Source organism: Anguilla rostrata, unplaced genomic scaffold (genome assembly GCF_018555375.3).
Source record: "Anguilla rostrata isolate EN2019 unplaced genomic scaffold, ASM1855537v3 scaf0659, whole genome shotgun sequence".
NCBI lineage: Eukaryota > Metazoa > Chordata > Actinopteri > Anguilliformes > Anguillidae > Anguilla > Anguilla rostrata.
In genome coordinates this window covers 864-6,379 of record NW_026986126.1, presented here as the reverse complement: position 1 = coordinate 6,379, position 5,516 = coordinate 864, and the positions used below count along the sequence as shown (strand labels likewise).

At 40.8% G+C, this 5,516-nt stretch overlaps 1 long non-coding RNA gene across 3 annotated transcripts; it reads right to left on the bottom strand.

The window, feature by feature from the left end:
- Positions 1–283: 283 nt before the first annotated feature.
- On the bottom strand, positions 284–4,627 carry LOC135246655 (uncharacterized). 3 transcript variants are annotated; one of them, XR_010327832.1, is made up of 4 exons: positions 4,582–4,627; positions 3,714–3,755; positions 1,269–1,322; positions 284–516 (listed from the first exon to the last, which is right to left on the bottom strand). It is a non-coding gene; the product is annotated as an uncharacterized LOC135246655 (long non-coding RNA). The 3 variants fall into 3 exon arrangements; XR_010327834.1 differs by lacking the exons at positions 3,714–3,755; positions 4,582–4,627 and adding exons at positions 1,631–2,038; positions 2,108–2,411; XR_010327833.1 differs by lacking the exons at positions 3,714–3,755; positions 4,582–4,627 and adding an exon at positions 1,631–2,078.
- Positions 4,628–5,516: the final 889 nt, after the last annotated feature.

Genomic DNA, 5,516 nt, shown 5'->3' with positions numbered 1-5,516 from the left:
AGAAATGAAATGGCTATTATTTAAATGAAGGGGACTACACTTTTGGAATTTTGCTTTTAAACGTGCAGAAAGTTTTTGGATGCTATAAAATTGTTTTTAAGTGTTTAAAAAAAATCAACAAAATTGCAAATTAACAATTCTGAGACTTTTTTTCAGACAAGAACACAAAGCATTTAGGTCTGCTGCAATATATAGTTAAGCGAATTATTGAACTTGTGCTTTTTTGTTTTTTTGGGGCTCTTCCCTTTTCCAGTGGCCTGGCAATTTCCCCCTGAACAATCCCTTCTGTGGTCGATACCGTGAGCTGTTCTGTGGTCGATACCGTGCGCTGTTCTGTGGTCGATACCGTGCGCAGTTCTGTGGTCGATACCGTGCGCAGTTCTGTGGTCGATACCGTGCGCAGTACAGTGGTCGGTACTGTGCGTGGTTCTGTGGGCGGTTCTATGGGTGGTACTGTGGGCGGTTCTGCAGTCTGCTGAGCAGGGGTCTGTGGAGGTTGTGACGTTACTTTCCCACCTGCAGAGAAATGAAATGTCGTCATATAGTTTAAATGAAGTGGACTACACTGTTGAATCTATTGCTCTCTTAACTACAGTGCATGAATAGTCTTTGGATGCTATGAACTTGTAGTTCTAAGTCGTGTTAAAATAAAGTCAACACAAAATTGCAAATTACACAATTTCTTGAGACTCTTGGTTTCAGATCACATGCAACACAAACTGCATTTAGGTCTGCTGCAATATATAGTTAATGCAGAATTATTGCAACTGTGATGCATTTTTTGTTGTTTTGGCTCTGTGCTCTTGCGCAGTGTGCTCTGGCATATTTCACACCTGGAACAACTCTAGACCTTTAGGTTCTTGTGCAAGATCTAATGATGCAACAACACGCAGATGGACAAGAAACGTAATTGTCCAATTACCCCACTAAAATGGGGGGACTATGCATAAAAAATGATGCAAATATGCTTAAATAAAAGTTGGCAGTCTGCACTTTAACCTCATATTTATTGTTTAATTTCAAATCCAATTTGCTTGAGTACAGAGCCAGAACAACAAAAAATATGTCACTCTCCAAATACTTATGGACTGCACTGCATATCGCTTGTTTAACAAATTACTCGTTATGCTGAAGAATATAGATAAATAATATAAGTATTGGTGCAAATAGTCATTTGATCTGATGTTTGAACAAACACGAAATAAATAAAGTCTGAAAGGAAACAAAGAAATCAGCGAAGGAAACCAATACGCAAAAGCAGCACCCACTGGAATGGTGAGATGTTCTGGAGGCAGCTGTCACGGCAGACCTTGCAGCTGAGGCTGGGGACACAGAAGCATGAAGCAATAAATTCAATAAGAAACCTGTGATGAGGGATTATGTACATAAAATTCATACAGTTACACTCAGGGTTCGAGTTATGTGGGAGCCAGTAGGAGCTGAGCTCCCCTAAGGAGGGGTCTGAGCTCCCATGAAAACAGTAAAATCATACATCTGTGGGGGTCGCTAATACATTAACAACAAACATTATTTTAATCACAAATAATGCATTTTTCAATGTAACAAGTATTATTTACGTTAACGAGATAAATAGGCTAAAGGAAACATGTTTTCCAAAAGAACTAAACACACCATATTCTCGTGAATGACAGTATGGCTGCACTTCACCACCAAGCCACCGTGGTGCGCAGTAGAATATTGCGCAAACTATGCCGGTTCCTGTTGAGAGCACGCAAGCTGCAAACGTTCAAACCCATTTGGAAGAAGAAGCCACTATATGCATCAGCCAACATTAGCTAGCAGTATAGACTAGCTACCATGCCGCCGAAAAAACGGCCGCTGCTGCCGACGGGGTCTACAAGCCTGGCTAGTTTTGGTTTTTTCACAAAGAAACAAAAAACAGCTTTAGACAACTGGAATTCACCTGCTAGCATGACGGCTAGCACTAGCTTTGCTGCTACGGAGGATGCTAGCTCTGCTACCAGACCTGATGCTGCTGAATGTGGGACCACCACCACAGACTTGGACACACATTGACCTGCTAGTGTTACAGCTCTACAATTTTCTCTCTCTCTCTCTCTCTCATGCAGAATTATTGCACATTGACCTGCTAGTGTTACAGCTCTACAATTTTCTCTCTCTCTCTCTCTCTCTCTCTCTCTCTCTCTCTCTCTCTCTCTCTCTCTCTCTCTCTCTCTCTCAGAAAGCACACCCATTATTTATTTATTTATCGCCGCCCCTAACGTTAGTTATTTTAGAGACCCCCACAAAGCTCAGATTATAACTCGAACCCTGGTTACACTAGTCAGAATTACAGTGTACTGCATTTTCATCTTACTCATAAAATATTATACACACTTTTAATATGTAAATTACATCTAGCCTAAGAGAAGGATAAAAAGTTAAAAAGATTAAAAGTCACAGAGAGGAGTCCCAATGTAGTTTGAAATTGTAAAATTACAATAGTGAGTCGAGTGAAACGCTATGAACTGGGTGTTAAAGTGGTGTAGAATGTCAGTCGAAGCTAGAAAGGCAAAAAACATGAATTTATATAAAATACATATAAGGTTATACTCATCTGTACAACAAATTGCAAGTTATAATTCATTTGGGGCATAATCATAACTTAACTGAAAGACAGATTTAGAAATGAGTCAAAGTTTGATATCAACTCAAACTAACTAGTTTTTTCTTTAAAGCCTTTGTTTCCCATATCAGAACATAGCAGAAGTATAAATACTTTTCTTAGTCATCACAGGAGGTGATGTGGGTGGCTTTTCTTTCTCTAAAGAAAGAAGGAAAGAGCAAAAGAAGACAAATGATATTGGGAATGAATGGGATATTTGTTGACTGACATCCTATCGAAACAATTTGATTTACTAATCTTATGAAATCCCACAGGAACTTCGTATTAGAAAGCAATTTTGTGTTGGAAAGATATTTTTTGAAAATGAAGGATTAGAAGTAACAGCAGAAGCAGACGTGAGAACAAAACTGTGGTAGTGGAGCATCAGGACAAATTGGCTCCAAATGCTTTCTTTCACAAAGTAAGTGATGTATTGGTTAACTTGACCTACACATATTACGTATTGCTCTCCGTCTCAAGTTATATTGGAATGCTCTGCACTTGAAGTTGTACTTCAGTGAAGGCATCGTTTGTATTTTATTTCATGCTTTCCCTCTTTTTCTCTGCCCAGCTTGGAGTGCCTAATTACGCTCACTCTGCAATGCTCAGCACAACAACACTACATTTTTGAGAGTGCAGACTAACATGCTCTCTCCTCCGTAACTGTGATGTCAGCTTACCTGCAGTTTGCAAGCCAGGCTCACACAGACATGGGTCAGAGGAAGACAAGTCGTGCAACCTGAGTGGCGGAATTGTCAGTACTAGATTGACAAATACTAGCCTATCACTCAGGCTGCCAGAAACCCCCCCCCATCCCTGGGTAATGCTAGACCCAATTTCGCATCACCTTGTGTGGCTGCCAGCCACAGTCCGCACAGGGACAGTCCAGACTCAATTCCTGATAGAGGGACCCATCCAAAGACTGGGCAGTGCCTTAACAGTGCCTTAGCAGGTGCCACCAAGCTGCCCAGTGATGAGTTAAGTTTGAGGGTGACCTAAAAAAAACTAGTTACAACCCAGACAAACTACTCTAAGGATCTGTTACCTAGTACACCTTATAAATTCAGACCAACAGAAGTTTCAGTACTTTTTTTAGTCGTCACAGCAGGTGGTGAGGTTGTCTTCTTATCTACAGAGAAAGAAAAAAAGGGTTTTTTGTTACTGTAATTACAGTAAGTGTGTATAGTGTGTGTATAGACAGCAACCTCATCTAGAAGTACTTGATTAGTGAACCTAAATTTTATTTGGAGCTTAAAAAAGAGAAATATCTGTATTGGCAATTTGAAATAAGTGCATTAAAATTGTTTCTCACAAACGTTCATCAAAAAATGAACGTAATATGGTTGTTAGGTGGCTATGTATATTTCATGAGTATTACAGGATGTTTGCTTTTGTTTAGACTTTGGAACATAATTAATTTATTCACAATACCTCCATATTCCCTGAGAATCACTCAGGGAGTTCACTGACAATATTAGTTTCTTCCCCATTTTTTAAGGAACCAGGACTGCACTGCCCACAGTAGAACTATCGGTTTGTGCTGGGAGGTTGGAGACTGTGTGGAGGTCACATGCCTATTTGAACTGTGAGTGCAGAAAGTGCTGTAAGTCACACATTCCAGTGGAAAATTCTGGCTGGCCACGTGTAGTAACGTTTCTGCTGTGATATTGTGAAACCTCTCATACAGTAATTGTGTCCTCTCTGTGCAGATTAAAAGAAGTGGCTGCTGGTTACATGGTTTCAGAGGCTGTGCATGCTAGCCCTGAACCGACTTGCAGCAATGAAACTGACCTACACATAAATACCCGTCCAAATTGGGAGAGCAAATACAGAAAACATTTTTTTTCTTCTATATATGGAATAATAGTTTATTGTGATATTGTAATGCTGAAATCTTCTAATCCAAACCCATGTAAAATTCTTCAAGTAAAAAGCACATATATAAAAGTATGTACCTGCTTTAGAAAAGGTTGATGGCTCTGGAGAGAGTCCTGATAAAACATTGTTAGAGTGAGCTTTGCAAGAGAGAGAAATAAGATACACCTACTGTCAAAATGATTGATCGATCGATACCACGCCCCTTGCCCCGCCCCCTTAATATGGTCCCCCCTCTGATATGGTCCGATTTTCTATGATGTACAAACTGTCAATATTGGAATGATCGGTTTTACCTTTTGAACTCTGCTATGGTTTGGTTGGTGAGGGGGGAAGGGTATGGTGAAAGGGATGGGGTTGTTGTTGTTGCAGCAGCAGGGGGGGACAGGTGTGGGTGGCCTGTGGAGCGCGGGCCCTGTGGTAAATGGTAAATTTCACACAAGGATAATGTTTTATGTCTTTTCTTTTTTCTGAATACAGGCACAGCCCTTGTTTTCAACAGCCATGTAAGAAAGAAAACATTTCTTACAAACAACTCGATTAGCGTCTATTTCATAATATTACTCGCATTTTGAAAACAAGCCCAGGCATGTTTTCTTTTGGCGTTAGTTTAAAGAAAACAAGCCCAGGCATGTATGCATAGTCTTAACAAGCTGAATCAGGGTGTGTTAAAGTGGCATAAGAGAGGTTTTTAAGAAAGCTAAAGTAGAAAAAAGCACATGCGTTAGTTACTTAGCTGATTTCCTGCGACAAAACAGAAGCGGAGGATCTCTAGGTAGATGTTCACAGCTGAGTAGCGAGGATCAAAATGGCCACAGCGAGCCGGTAAGCATGGACAGAGTTAGGCAGGAGCCACTGTAGCTTTAGAGCAATGCCCCCACACAAAGTTTTGAAGATCCCCATCAATCAATAGGCTGCGACGTTTTGTACGGCGGGAGATGCATGCAGAAGGCACAGGCGTGCCCGTGACACATAGTGGGGATTTGGCGGAACAGGTGGGTTCCCTGTGAAGCGC